At 44.0% G+C, this 15,927-nt stretch overlaps 1 pseudogene; it reads right to left on the minus strand.

The window, feature by feature from the left end:
- The window catches only part of LOC139309839 (zinc finger protein with KRAB and SCAN domains 7-like), a 22,591-nt pseudogene extending 6,823 nt beyond the window's left edge, over positions 1 to 15,768 (minus strand).
- Positions 15,769 to 15,927: the final 159 nt, after the last annotated feature.

Consider the following 15,927-nt stretch of genomic DNA (forward strand, 5'->3'; position numbering starts at 1 on the left):
CTGGAAAGTGGCTTACTCAACAAGGAGTTGGGAGATTCCTGATTGACATTTTAACCTGTGGCTTATATTGTCCCTTAGGGATCAGCATAATTCCTCATTCTGCGCCTAAATATTGAAAAGGAAGACGTCTTTGTGAGGTGCCATCAAATAGGCTGTCATGAGATCACTGGAGCTGTGCCTGTTCTTAAAAAAATTGGATTAGATTGATACTAATGCAGTGGAAGAAATTCACTCTGGAAAAAAGGTTTCAGACAGTTTTGGGGACAGTGTTAGAATACAGAAGAAGGAAGGCATTCTTTTCCTACCTGAGTTTGAAGCCCAACAGCTGTTCCTGCTCCACCATAAAGAAGAGATGTTTCTAAAGATGTCATCAATGTTGCTTTGTTCTCTGCCAGGAAGACAAAAGTTGAGGAAATACATATTTTAAAAATTAACAATACATTTTGGAGCATAGCAATAAACCTTAGCCATTCCTCCACATACAGCAATGGAGTGCAACTAAATTTCCTAAAAGAAAGTAGTTCAGACAGGCAAAGTCCCAAAGAGACCTAGCCTGCTGATATACCTGCTGATATGCTCTGAGATGGAGTCTCCTGGAATATCACCCCAACAGGTTCCTTAAGGGGGCGTGATGAATCCACCCTTTTGGAGGGTTCAGCAGCCATCTCCCCGTAAGCCCCTTGAATCTGAAGCAGCAGCCAAGAGAAAAAAGGGAGAATACGTTACTATTGTTTATCCCCCAATTCCACTTTCCTCTAGAACAGGGGTGTCAAACGCAAGGCCTTAAATCTGGCCCGTGGGACCGGCCTGGAAATAGCAAAAGACCGGCCTACGCTGCCCTGTTTTCGGCCTGGATGGCCTCCTGCAGCACTTTGCTGGTCCGCACCCTATTTTGGCTGGCAGAGTGCTACAGGAGGCTGTCCAAGCCCCAAAATGGGGCACGGGGGGGGGGGGGGCTCACGCAGGTCCCCTGCACCAGCAGGGTGCTGGAGGTGTCCATCCTGTCCCCCCCCCCCCCCATGGCCGGCCTGTAGAGGAAAACTCCAATGCTGATCCGGCCCTCGAAGAAATCCAGTTTGACACCCCTGCTCTAGAAAGACTGTTAATTCTCACATGTCCTGGAAAATTGACAGATGGGAGACAACACACGAATCTTTCCAAAGAGGAAAACAAATTTTATCTATGGCAATAGCACCCACAAGGAAAACATTCATGAATTCAATAACACTGGTCTTCATGCCTTGACCCTTTTGAATAGCCTTGCTCAGGAGTCTCCAACTTTTTCGGCTTTGTGGACCTGTGGCAGAGGGCGGGGAAGAGGGGATAGTTCCATGCAAGCAGCGGGCATGTGCACTCACACGCAAAACTCCACTTGTGCAAGCAGCAGGTGCACAAATGGAGCTTCACGCGCGAGTGCCCGCCACTTTTGCAAATAGAGCTTCTCGCGCACGTTCACCTGCTGTTTGTGCAGCCCAATTCCGAATGGCCTCAGGGGTTGGGGACCCCTAGTGTTGCTGATATCTTCTTACCTGCAATTCTCTCTGCTTTTTTTCCTCTGCCTGGCTCAGGAGGAAACCTTCTGCAAGGGCCACCGCCTGAGAACAAGTCTCTGCTCCACACTCCCGAACCCAGCTCTCAATTTCTGGGGATAGGATGGCCAGGAACTGCTCAAGAACCACCAGGTCCAGCATCTGAGCTTTTGTGTGCTTCTCCGGTTTCAGCCATTGACAGTAAAGGTGGTGAAGTCGGCTGCAAACTTCTCTGGGCCCCTCAGCCTCCTGGTAGCAAAACTCTCTGAAATGGAGATGTTGTACCTCCCAACTGGTAGTTCCTTCTTCCAGGGCTTTGTGCTTGGTTCTTTCCCGGAATTTCCCACTAGTCCCAACTAGGACAATATGGGACCTTTCTTCTTTCCCTGCTTTGTCATGTGACACCATTTTTCTCTGTGCTGAAATGCACAGAGATGAAATTGAAGGCTCTGTTAGATTTAGAAAGCAATGGTCATTTCTGGGAGAAAGACTACAACTTGAACCACTTTAAATGATGGGCTATCTTAGTCTCCAGAGAACAGGAAACTTTGCCCGCAGTGGAAGGAAGGGAATCTGTTTCCATAAAGGTTAGTGGGGTGGAAGGGAAATTAAGTCAGAAAAAAAAAAGAAGTATACAAGCATCCACTTAGAATAACACTACAGGCAGGGGTGAACCACAGCAGGGGGACAAAAGAGCTTCATTTATCTGGGAACCTGAAATGACTCTTGATTTAAATCATATGGTAAAAAGCACCCAAAGAAGAAAGAACAACATCAGCAGAAAAAAACCAAACAAACTCAACCCTCGCCTGTTTTTGGAAATGGTTCAAGAGGGAACACGCATGCGCGCGCGCGCACACACACACGAGAGAGAGAGAGAGAGAGAGAGAAAGGGAGAAAAAGGGAGAAAGAGAGAGATGAGACACAGAGAGAGCTGCCTGCCGTTTCCTGCTGTAGTTGGGCAGAGAGAGAGAGAGAGAGAGAGAGAGAGAGAGAGAGAGAGAGAGAGAGAGAGAGAGAGAGAGAGATTCAGCTCCATCTGCTCCTTATGGCGCTGTACTGTAACAGCCTGACAGTCACTCCTTTTGCAAGGCAAGGTTTATTTTGGTATCCAGAGACAGAAAGAACATGGCCGAATTTCCGTACAGTTATTCTCTGGGTGTGGAGGGTGGGGAGTGGAGGAGAGGGAGGGAGGAAGAGAGAGAGAGAGAGAAAGAAAAAGAAAGAAAGAGGAAGGAATTTTTGGATTTCACCACTGGTTTGTATGGAGGATGGGGGGGGGAGGGGAATGCGCGGCCCTCCGGGATGGAGAGCAGGGCAGAAGAAGGCTCTGATGTTCGCTTGGGTGGCAGAGGGAAACTCAAAAGTGTTGGGGGCTTCAGAAAGGGCAGAATGTGCTTCAAAATGATGACCTCCGACTGACCTGTGCGCTCCCACAGAGAGGGCCTCCTCGGGGTGCCATCAGCCAAACAATGTAGGCTGGTGACCCCCAGGGGGAGGGCCTTCTCTGTGGGGGCACCTATCTTCTGGAATCAGCTGCCCCCAGAGATAAGGAGAATCCAAGACCTCGGTGCCTTCCGCCGTGCCCTTAAAACTTTTTTTTCAGCAAGCAGGGCTGGCTTAATATATTTTTAAATATTTTTAATTGATTTGTTATTTTAAATTGGGGCCAAATTAATATATATCTTTTTAATTGTTTTTAATGTTTGTATTGTATGTTTTTATCTGGCTGTACACCGCCCTGAATCCCTCGGGAGAAGGTGCGGTATATAAATTCAAAATAAAAATAAAAATAAAAATAAAATAAAATAAAATAAAATAATAAAATAAAATAAAATAAAATAAAATAATAAAATAAAATAAAATAAAATAAATAAAATAAAATAAAATAAAATAAAATAAAATAAAATAAAATAAAATAAAATAAAATAATAAAATAAAATAAAATAAAAAAATAAAATAAAATAAAATAAAATAAAATAAAATAATAAAATAAAATAAAATAAAATAAAATAAAATAAAATAAAATAAAATAAAATAAAATAAAATAAAATAAAATAAAATAAAATAAAATAAAATAAAATAAAATAAAATATACAGCTCCTGGTTCTAACAGTGAGTGATGTCAAGTTGGCCACGCCTACCCGGTCACATGACCACCAAGCCACATCCACAGAACCAGTAGCAAACATTTTTACATTTCACCCCTGCAATGAATACTGGGGTGCAGTTCCCCTTCCTCTTGTTCTCAAAGGAATTTGTCTCCATGTAGGTAGTCCTCGACTTACAACAGTTCATTTAGTGACTGTTCAAAATTACAACGGCGCTGAAAAAAGTGACTTATGACCATTTTTCACACTTATCACCGTTGCAGTATCCCCATGGTCTTGTGATCAAAAATCAGATGCGTAGCAACTGACTCATGGTGCATGATGGGTGCAGTGGCCTAGAGTAACGTGATCCTCTTTTGTGACTTTCTTAACAAGCAAAGTCAATGGGGAAGCCAGATTCGCTGAACAATTGTGTCACTAGCTTAATAACTGCAGTGATCCACTTAACAACGCTGGTACCAATGGTCATAAGATGGGGTAAAATTCACTTAACATATGTTTCACTTAGCAACCAAAATTTGGGGCTCAATTCTGGTTGTAAGTCAAGGACTATTTGTATTGAAGTCACCGATCTTCAGGTTCTTTGGGGTCCCTGCCATTCTGAAAGCAATTGGGAGATTTCCACAACCCAAGATCCTCTGAGCTTGCAGGTATTTCACTGACTTAGCTCTCTCTGCACCTAACATCAAAAACATCATCAAAAAAGCACAATAAAGAATGTTCTTACTGCGCCATCTCCAAAAGCTCAGACTGCCCAAGGAACTGCTGATATAGTTTTACAAATGAATTATTGAGTCTGTCATTTGCACCTCTATAACTATGTGGTTTGGCACAGCAACCAAACAAGACAGGCACAGACTTCAATGGATAGTTAGGACTGCAGAAAAAACAATTGCAACCAGCCTGCCTTCCATTGAGGACCTGTATGCTGCATGAGCCAGAAAGAGGGCTGTGAAAATATCTACAGACCCCTCCCCTCAAGACAATGGGTATTGCACACCAAAACAACCGGACACAAAAACAGTGCCCCCCCACACACCATCACTCTGCTAAACAACTAATTCCCACAATACCTTAGGATGTCAAACCACCTAGTAGGGCTGTGTTACCTATTATCCTTCTCATCTTTTCATCTTTCCTATTACCTGTTTCCTTAGTTCCATAGGACTATAACTTTGTTGTTTGCATCTCATGGTTTATGTTGTTTGCCTTTATTTAGTATCCTATGACTGTCACAGAGTGTTGTAACTTATGATTTACAATGATTGTATCTTATGATGATGATCATGATTTATCACTTGTTGCTTTTATGTATGGACTGGAGACAAAGTCTTTGTGTGTCCAATCATGCTTGGCCAATAAAAAATTCCATTCAAAATGGATTCTTTGAGTAGGAGCACCAGCAAGTTCTCTAGCATCTAGAAAGGAAACAGGAAGCAGTCCCAGGCTGGCTCAGGAGCTGGAAGAGAACCAACTTTTTCAAAAGGGAACTGTTTTTTCTCTGAAGATGTTTTGCTTCTCATCCAAGACCCTTCTTCAGTTGACAAACGAAATGTCTCCAAAGAAAAACCAGAAAGTCCAGTTGCCTCTTGAAAAAAACACCTTTCCAAGAAGCTTCTTGGATGAGAAGCGAAACGTTTTCAGAAAGAAAGAAAGAAAGAAAGAAAGAAAGAAAGAAAGAAAGAAAGAAAGAAAGAAAGAAAGAAAGAAAGAAAGAAAGAAAGAAAGAAAGAAAGAAATAAATTCCACTTGCTTCTTGAAAAACCAACTTTAGGTTTAGGTTTAGGTTTAGGTTTAGGTTTATTAAATTTGTACACCGCCCTTCTCCCGAAGGACTCAGGGCAGCGAACAGCCAAGATTAAAATACATACAATATAAAAATTAAAATAAATTAAAACAGAATTAAATCAAATTGGCTTCTCAAAATTTAAAACCCTTTGCCCATAAAATAACCCATTAAAATTTTAAGCCAGCCCGGCTTGCTGAAATAGGAAGGTCTTCAAAGCTCAACGGAAAGTACGGAGGTCCGGGATCAGTCGTATTCCTGGGGGTAGCTCGTTCCAGAGGGCGGGTGCCCCCACAGAGAAGGCTCTCCCCTTGGGGGTCGTCAGTCATTGCCTGACCGACGGCACCCTGAGGAGACCCTCTCTGTGGGAGCGGATTGGCCGGTGGGAGGTTATCGGTGGCAGAAGATGGTCTCGTAAATACCCGGGCCCTAAGCCATGGAGCGCTTTAAAGATGAGAACCAATACCTTGAAGCGCACCCGGAAGACCACCGGGAGCCAGTGCAACTCGCGCAGGAGAGGTTTGGGACAACCATGACCTGGAGGATTGAGAATCTCCATAGACATTTAACCAACCTGAAGCTTTTAACCAAGGAGCCGAGTAGGGAAGGGGTTCGTAAGCCTTGCAGGTTCGTCTGGGCTGCGCAATTGCGCAGGAATTGCTAGGAAAGAATCCAGCGGAGCGGAGCCAAACCGAGTCCCGCTTCGCCATTCCGCTCTCCTGCGTCTCCTGGCCCCTCATCCCAACCATCATTGCCTGTTGATGTTTCCAGAATAAAAACAGCAACAACAGCAGCGTCCTCCCCCCCCCACTCCCCACCTTCCACCAGCCCTATGGTAAATCTGCAGGCAATGGCTGTCCATCTTAAAACAGCTGCTTGCCAAAGGAAAAACCAAAGGAACGGGGCAAACCTTGAATGGGGGTCCAAGCTCCACGCTTCCCCTCCTCCAATTTGGAAGAAGGATCTTGACGAGGCTCCTCGCAGCCAATGAAGGCGCCGCCGGGGCTTCCTAGCAGGGGATACTCAGCCTCCCACGCGGGGCTCCCTGTCTCGCGAGGACCGCCGCCGCCGCTGCAGCCTTGATTCCCGATCCCTCTAAGGATTCGACTCCTGCAAGATGGTTCCCTGGGCAAAGTTCTCTCGTGCATTTGCAGCCGGAAGAAGCCAAGGAAGTTGTTTGCGAAGTCGCGCCACCTGGCGGATCCTGCAGGCGATGCCCGAAGGAGGGACCGGTGAAGTGGGTGGGTTGGAGGAAGGAAAGCTGCAGATGTTGAGGGATGACAGGAGGCGAGAGGTGGGACAGACGTTTCTATCAGAATAGAGCTGGGAGGGACCTTGGAAGTCTTCTAGTGACTAATCCAACCCCTTGCTCAAGCAGGAGAGCCTAATCCATTTTCAGACAGATGGCTACCTAGTCTTTTCTTAAAAACCTCAGGTGATAAACATCTTCATGTATGCTCTGTTTTATCTCGGCTGTTCACCACCCTGAGTCCTGCTGGAGAAGGGCGGTATACAAATCAAATCAAATAAAAATAAATGAAATAAATAGATAAAAACAAGGAAGTCCAGATCCAAAGCTGCTTTTTCAAGAGGCAACTGGACTTTCTGGTTTTTCTTGGAAGACTTTTCGCTTCTCATCCAAGAAACTTCTTCAGCTCTGACTTCAAGAAACGTCTTCCAAGAAGAACCAGAAAGTCCAGTTGCCTCTTGAAAAAGGCACCTTTGGGACAACCATGACCTGGAGGACTGAGAATCTCCATAGACCTCCATTGATGAAGCACCTACAACCTCTGAAGGCAACTTCTGAAGATGCTCAAGGGGTACCTTAAACAGATTTTCTGGTCCACTGGGGATTTTTGGAAATATCTCCCACCCTCCCCCATCTCCTTTAAAGAAAACCAAGTCCAGTGGCAGGATAAAAGTTTGATGAGAGGAGCTCTTTTATTTGGAAAGCTGATTCTGGGATAAAACAGGAAATGTTTTATAAAACTCATCAACATATCTGTTCTCTTTCTTTTTCCAGCAGGAAAAAAATAAGGAAAAGGGAGGCGGGAGACATTTGGGGAACGGGTAGCTACATTGGAAGAAGGAGAAAAGTAAAGCTAAAACTGGGGATGAGGGTAGGATGGGAGAAAGAGGGGAGAAGAGAAAAAAAACTCTCAGTTTTAAGGAAAATAAGTTACATTTCAGCAAACTGGCATAGCTAGGATAAGTCCCCCACCTTCAAGCTGAATTAGGATAAAATATAACATTAGGGTAATGTTTGATGAGATTCATAGTCGAGTCTGCAATCTTTTTTTACATGACACCGAATCTTTTATTTCTGAATGGGTTGCTTTTCTTAACAGTTATCAAGAAATTCCCCACCCCAGTTCACAGAGAATTAGTTCCCTTCCCATTATTGGATATGTAGGATATATGATTAAAAAGACAGTTATCACCCCTGACACATCCCACTATACATACACTCAGAAACTCAATGTTCATTGAATATAATTAGATAGGTGATCTAGATTCCAGATACTACACAGATGAAAATTGTTTTGTTTCCAAGACTGACTTGTACAGTAGTGATTTCAGGGACTTTTCTGTAATATCTTTATTTATTTATTTATTTTATTTATTTATTATATTTCTATACCGCCTTTCTCCCGTAGGATTCAAGGCAGTGTACAGTCAAGAAAAATATAGATACACAAACATCATAAAATTGCTAATTAAAATTATTATTATAACATAGTTTGGCCCAATTAAATAGAACCTAAAATTAGATAACATTTTAAAAACATTCACATGTTCATGTTTAGCCCTGCTTGTTGGAACATCAGGGTTTTGAGGGCACGGCGGAAAGCACGGAGATCAGGGATATTTCGTATCTCAGGGGGCAATTCATTCCAAAGGGTTGGAGCCCTCATATAGAAGGCCCTCCCCCTGGGAGTCGCCAGTCGGCATAATTTGACTGACGGTCAAATTGAGTAGTCCCTCCCTGTGAGAATGAACTGGTCGGTGGGAGGCTATTGGTAGCAAAAGACGGTCTCGTAGGTACCCAGGTCCTAAGCCATGGAGCGCTTTAAAGGTGATAACTAACACCTTGAATCGCACCCGGAAGACCACCGGGAGCTAGTGCAGCTCGTGTAGGAGAGGTGTTACATGGGCGCAACGAGCTGCGCCCATAATCACCCACGCGGCTACATTCTGGACCAGTTGGAGCCTCCGGGTGCTTTTCAAGGGAAGCCCCATGTAGAGAGCATTACAGTAGTCCATACGGGAGGTAACTAGGGCATGAGTGACCGTGCGCAAGGCGTCCCGATCCAGAAAGGGACGCAACTGGCGGATCAGGCGAACCTGATAAAAGGCACCCCTGGCCACGGCCGTCAAATGATCTTCTAAAGATAGCTGTGAATCCAGAAGGACACCCAAGTTGCGGGCTCTCTCTGTGGGGAGCAAGATCTCATCCTCAATTGTCAGTGATGGTACCAGCTGACTATACAGGGACGCCGGAAGCCACAGCCACTCGGTCTTGGAGGGGTTGAGTCTGAGCTTGTTTCTCCCCATACAGATGGCCTCCAGGCAACGGGACATCACAGCAAGGGCATCATTGGGGTGGTCTGGAGTGGAGCTGTATAGCTGTGTGTCATCAACATACTGATGAACACTCACCCCAAAACCACAGATGATCTCACCTAGCGGTTTTACATAAATATTGAACAGAAGGGGTGAGAGGACTGACCCTTGCAGCACCCCACAAATAAGGTTTAATCTTTAAACCTGTCCAGCCATTTTATATCTTGTCTTCCCCTTCACCTCCTTTTTTTAGTCATGCCAGGTAGGGATTAGTCCATTATTCATTCATGTAACATTTTGGCCTGACTCAGAACTGGAATCCCTAAGGTTTTCCACATCCAGTGCCTGTAAACCAGGGGTTCCCAATCCCTGGGCCATGGCCCATTATTGGGCCATGAGCTGCTCGGAACTGGGCAGAAGCGACAGATGAGTGCACGTGCATTCACATCCCTACATGTGTGAGCAGCATGTAAGCATGCACATTTGTCAGCTGCTCGTGTGAAACCATCCCCTCTCCCCGACCTCCCTGCTGGTCCACAAAGCCAGAAAGGTTGGGGAAACTCAGCTGTAAACAATTCCTCCCCAAATGGAACTTTTAATTGGCACTAAAACAACCCATAGTAATGCATCTCCGTACACTCCAAGCCAAGCCCGTGTATTGTTCCACCCTCCTGTGGATCCTTTTCTGTGAAATAAAGAAACTCAATCTTCTTGCACCTTTGGCACTAAATGCATTTATGTGGTTTCTCCACGTGAACTCTTTTATGGAAAAGAAGGTACCGTATTTTTCAGAGTATAAGACGCTCTGGACTATAAGATGCACCTACCTTTTTTTGGGAGGAAAACAAGAAAAAATTTTTTGCCTCTGCCTCCCAGCAATTTGCCTCCTTGCAGCAAACAGCCCACTTCAATTTCGGCTTCAGCATAGCCTGATTAGCACAAGCAGTTGATTGTCGATTGGATCAGCCTCCCGAGGATCAGCTGTTTCAGGCTGCAGGGATTGCCATAGCCTATTGCTGCCTTCGTTTTCAGCCTCCGCACGCCCCATTTTCCGCCCATTCCAGGCTGCGGGGATCAGAATGGGCAATAGGCAATGGCAATCCCTGCAGCCTGAAACAGCTGATGGTTGGGAGGCCAATCCAACCACAATCAGCTGCTTGTGCTAATCAGGCTGTACTGAAACTGAAATGGGCTGTTTGCTGCAATGACGCACCCAAATTTTCACCCTCTTTTGGGGGGCGGGGAGTATGTCTTATTCTCTGAAAAATACGGTAATTGATCATCCTGAAGATATTCCCAGGATCCGTTCATTTATGGGGATTCTCCCAAATGGGTTGTTTTCTTAGGAGCATGGTTACTTGTACTTGCTCTTTCCACATGCTGTTCGTTTACCTCCTTTTTCCCTTTTGATGAACCTTTTATGAGATGTATGGTGACTGATCATAGTGATGTCTTTGCACACTCAGTGTATTTAAATGGTTCTCTGCTATGTGGATCTTTTTATGGGAAGTAAGGTTGCTGTACCACCTAAAACTTTTTCCACAGTTCATGCATTTGTATGGTTTCTCCCCTGTGTGGATCCTTATATGGGATGTAAGGTTACTGTTCTTGCGAAAGCTTTTTCCACAGTTCATGCATTTGTATGGTTTCTCCCCTGTGTGGATCCTTTTATGAGCATTCAGATTACTGCTCTTACTGAAACTTTTCCCACACTCCATGCATTTATATGATTTTTCTCTGGCATGGGTGTTTTGATGTAAAGTGAGAGCACAGCCCTGGCTATAATTTTTTCCTTGCTTTTTGTGTCCATATTGTTCCTTTTTGGTGAGGGTTTCACAGCATCCACAGAAATTGGACATATTCCTGAATACATTTCCACACCTTATACAATTTTTCTTTTTCTGATGATCTTGGGGCAAGAAGACATGGATTTCTGCACATTGCAGTGTTGATTTTTCCACCCTGTTGTTAAATTGGTTTTCCGTTGGCCTTTTTGGTTCGCATGGATTTTCGAAGAATCTTTCTTTAATTTTATTCTTGACTGTTTGCAATTTTTCCGCTGCTGGCTTCTTATCATTCTCAAAGTTCTGCCCATCACCTGCTTGAGAAAAAGAAAAGAAAAAGGCTGAGATGATTTAGGCAAAAAGTGAGGGTGCTAAGAAGGATCAAGCTGCATTAGTTGCACACTTTATATGAATATTATCACACTTTCCCTTTTTGTTTTCATTTCTTTTGGGCCATATGGAATTTTTCTCGACTTCTGGTACTTTTTTAATGTGCTGTTGGAAACCTCTGTCATGTGGATAGGGTAACCTATAGGTTGACACCAAAGCAGTTGGTGGACCATGACCTACTATACAAGTTTTCATTTTTTTGAAAACTTTCAGCCACAGTTTAAAGTGACCTTTAAAATGAAAGCAGCAGCTACATCTATTAGATCTTGGATCAAATAAGTAGTAGGTTATACCTCCTAGTCATGCTGAGAGGAGATATCAATTGTTAGGAATTCCATCTCTCCTGCTAACATTGTGGGTCTCTCTAGGCTACAAAAAACCATCATTATAGTCAGAGAAACAGAAAGACAAAAGTTGCTCTTGCAACAACCTGCAAAATTGGATAGCCAGGATTGAAAATTGACCGGGAGGATACTCTCTCTTTATAGAGATAGCATAAAATTTTTAGCCCTAGTACCAGAGCAAATGGAGGAATAATGCAGTTAAGGAAGTTCTACATCACTGTAGAAAAAGAACAGAAAGAAAAGAAATAAATTACTTCTGCCTAAATAATATAGCAAAAGCACTTAGACTTATATACCGCTTCATAATGCTTTACAGCCCACTCTAAGTCAGCATATTGAGCCCCCAACAATTTGGGTCCTCAATTTACCAACCTTGGAAGGATGGAAGGCTGAGTCAACCTTGAGCTGATCAGGATTGAACTCCTGGCAGTCGGCAGAATTAGCTTGCGATACTGCATTCTAACCACTGTACCACCACAGCTCCTATACATTTCCCATTTGGACCCAGAGTAAAAAGGAACCCTTACATATGGAGGCCACAATCTTAGCGTTTTCCAGCATGACTTCTGTGTACATAGTTTTTTGGTCAAAATCCAGCAGAGCCCATTCCTCCCCAGAGAAATTAATCGCTATATCCTCAAAAGAAACAGGATCCTGGAGAGGGAAGAAAATATTGCTATTAATATACAGTTCTAGGAACTATTCACAAATTCTGTTTTAATGAAGAAATCCTCCAGATCAGTTTTTATATAAGGAATACAAGTATCTTCCCTAGAGACATTTGCCACCAAAATTGATCAGAGTTCAAATCTGATTGATGACATAGCTGGGACAATATTTTATTAATTGAAGTTATCCTGCAGGCACAGACTCTGGATGAACTATTGAATAAATTTATTTATTTATTTATTTTATTAAATTTCTATACCGCCCTTCTCCCGAAGGACTCAGGGCGGTGAACAGCCACAAGATAAAACACATAAATACAAAAATTTAAAATAAATTAAAAACGAATTAAATAATTTGTCTGAATTTAAAATACCCCATAATTTAAAAGCAAATTAAAATTTACATTTAAAAAGGGGAGAAGATTTAGGCCAGGCCAGCTTGATGAAATAAAAAAGTCTTAGAATAAAGGCGCAAGTCTTTACTGGAAGATGGTTTAATCAACATTTTTTTTACAGTGCTATGTGACATTTTAAACCAAACTTGGCAGCTTTAAGACTTGTGGACTTCAACTCTCAGAATTGAAGTTGAAATCTGCAAGTCTTAAAGCTGCTAAGTTTGTTTTAAACAGTGGCTTATATTAGTCCTCAGAGATCAATTCGACACATTATTAAAGACTTATTAAAAGCTTACATGAAAATTTTGGGAGTTGTCCTTGAATGAATAATACATGATCGTATTAATAGGCAAACGGATGGGAAGCTGACCTAAAGCATGAGCTAAACTGACTAGAATCTGACCTCACAGTGAGGAAAGTGGCTCTGGAAAAGCTCCTTGATTAAATCACATTTTGACTTTGGAAAGTAGAATCTTCTCCCTACCTCAACTGGAGGTAAAACTGCTGTTTCCACTGCACCGCAAAGAAGAGATGTTTCCACAGGTAACAACAGTGCTGTCCTATTCTCTAAGAGTGAAACAAAAGGTGTAAAAAATACTTGTTTTTAAAACATCCTTTGTGCATTCTAGAGCAACACTTATACACAAAGGCCATTCTGTCACACAATGGGCCGATACAGGCAGTTTAGCCAGAGAAATTCCATTTTGATGAAATCTCCATTGTTTTCAGTTGTGCCCCTTCAGGCCCCTTGCTCTGCCCTACGTACCTCTGGAAGGCTCGTATGGTTGCCATTATCAAAGAACTGTGAGAAGCAGCAGACTCAAAACTAACTCCCCTTACCTGCTGCAGGTAAATTAGCCAGGAAGTTTTGCATACTAAGCTGCCAGCCTTTTTGGTTAAAGCAGGGTTATCAAACTCGATTTCATTGAGGGCCACATCATGGTTGTGTTTGACTTCAGGGGGCGTGGGCAGGGTGGGTGTGGCCAGCTCGAGGTCACTTGTGTTGGGGGCACCTTGGGTGGCCTAGTACTAAGGTAGGACTTCCCTCAGACCCTCCTTCCATCTCATAATTTCCTTCCTTCCTTCCTTCCTTCCTTCCTTCCTTCCTTCCTTCCTTCCTTCCTTCCTTCCTTCCTTCCTTCCTTTTCTTCTTTTTCCTTCCCTCTTCATTCTTTTTCCTTCCTTGCTCTCTTCCCATCTTTCCTTTGTCTTTCCTCTTTCCCATTCTCCTTTCTTGTCCCTTCTTGGATATTCAAATGCAAAAGGGGAACCATTTCTCCTTTTGCTTTGTTTTTAGTTTGTTTTGCTAGCCCTCTGCCAGTGAAAATAGAGCTCGGGGGAGGGCGCACCCACTCCTGGGCCCCGTTTTCGGCCGCGATGACCTCCTGCAGCCCTCTGCCAGTGAAAATGGAGCTTGGGGGGGGCACCCACCTCTGGGTCCCGTTTTCAGCTGCGACGACCTCCTGCAACCCTCTGCCAGTGAAAATGGAGCTCGGGGAGGGCGCACCCACCCCTGGGCCCCGTTTTCAGCCACGATGACCTCCTGTAACCCTCTGCCAGTGAAAATGGAGCTCGGGGGGGCGCACCCACCCCTGGGCTCTGTTTTTGGCCGCGATGACCTCCTGCAGCCCTCTGCCAGTAAAAACAGAGTCTGGGGGGCATGCACAGCCGTCTCAAGTTCTGTTTTTGCTGGCAGAGGCACCGTGGGCTGGTCTTTTGCGGTTCCCAGGGCAGCCCCACAGGCCAGATCTAAGCACCCCACAGGCCGGATCTGGCCCATGGACCTTGAGTTTGACATCCCTGGGTTAGAGACAGAAAGGCTACAGTACTATAGTAATGAAGATGTCAGCACTGAAACAAATGTAGTTTGAAGCATGAGCTCCATTTTCACTGGCAGGTAAATTTTCACCTGACAGAAGACACCTTCTGAAAGGGCAATCCTACACAGGCAGCCTTTGAAATCCGACCACAATGGTGCCCCAAATTGCTGTTGCTAAGTGAGACATTTGTTAATTTGCCCCATTTTATGACCTTTCTTGCCATAGTTGTTATGTGAATCACTGCAGGTGTTAAGTTAGTAATATGGTTGTTAAGTAAATCTGGTGTCCCCCATTGACTTTGCTTGTCAGAAGGTCGCAAAAGGTGATCACATGATCCCGGGACACTGCAATTGTCATAAATATGAGCCAGTTGCCAAGTGTCCGAATTTTGATTACGTGACCGTGGGGAAGGTACAATGGTCATAAGTGTGAACAATGGTCCTAAGTCACTTTTTGCAATGCTGTGGCAACTTCGGTCAATAAATCAACTGTTGTAACTTGAAGATTACCTGCACTAGGGATGTGAATAATTTACTGCCTATTGTCGGCTAACAATCATATGTTTTTGTTTTTACAAGAGTATAGAGACTCTGATAATTTGTATAATTGGGGCTCTCAATTTGTGACTTGGATCCCAAGAACGAGCCTCTGTGTGCCTGTAGAGAATGAACAAGCTGTAATTACCTGCCTTGTTCGATAATTGGCTTCGCACCAGGCAATTAAAACTCAGACCACATGTTTTCTGAATAGTTTTTACCCCAGAGCTATAATTGCACTCAACAACGAACTAAAGGGCCACCATCAGTGAGCTGTTGGACAGTATTACTTGGTCTATTGTGTGGACGTTTGGGTGGTTTAGGGGTGGAGAATTGGAGTGGGTGGGAGTGTGTTTGGGGAGTGTGTTATGTGTGTTGGACCTGGTCTTTGGGTGTTAAGTGAATTTTGTTGTATGGGTATACTGTACCCATACAGTACCCATACGTACAATGACAATAAAGTTATTTATTTATAATGATCCCAGCATTTCACTGGGCCATTCCACAGTTTGGCCAACAGGGCGGCGCTACATCAGAAGAACTCTCCTTTACCTGAAGAAGTATTTATAGGTGGGTCTTTCTGGGAGAGACCTCTAAAGGCCAGCTTCTGAGAGGAATAGGACACACTGCCCTTTGCTTTGGGATATTCAACAGCCATCTCCACGAAGGGTTCATGAACCTGAAGGGAAAACATATTACTGTCTCCAAATCCACACTGCTCCCGGGAAGAACTTGGATTTCCATATTTTATAGCAGAGCAGAGGTGGTATTCAGCCGGTTCAGACGTTCGCCTGAACCGGAAGCAGAAATCACAGGTGGGCCTGTCCACCCACCTTGGCATTATACCGTCCTATTTAGGCACATTTTGAAGCCATGCACATATGTGCAAGCTACACGCGGAAGCACAACGCATGTGTGGAAGGCCCCGTGCACGCTCACATTTGCAAACCGGTAGGGAAAGTAAGTGAATACCACCCCTGTAGGAGAGTAATAGTATAAT

Source organism: Pituophis catenifer, unplaced genomic scaffold (genome assembly GCF_029215685.1).
Source record: "Pituophis catenifer annectens isolate HBS135680 unplaced genomic scaffold, rPitCat1.0.hap2 SCAF_2, whole genome shotgun sequence".
Taxonomy (NCBI): Eukaryota; Metazoa; Chordata; class Lepidosauria; order Squamata; family Colubridae; genus Pituophis; species Pituophis catenifer.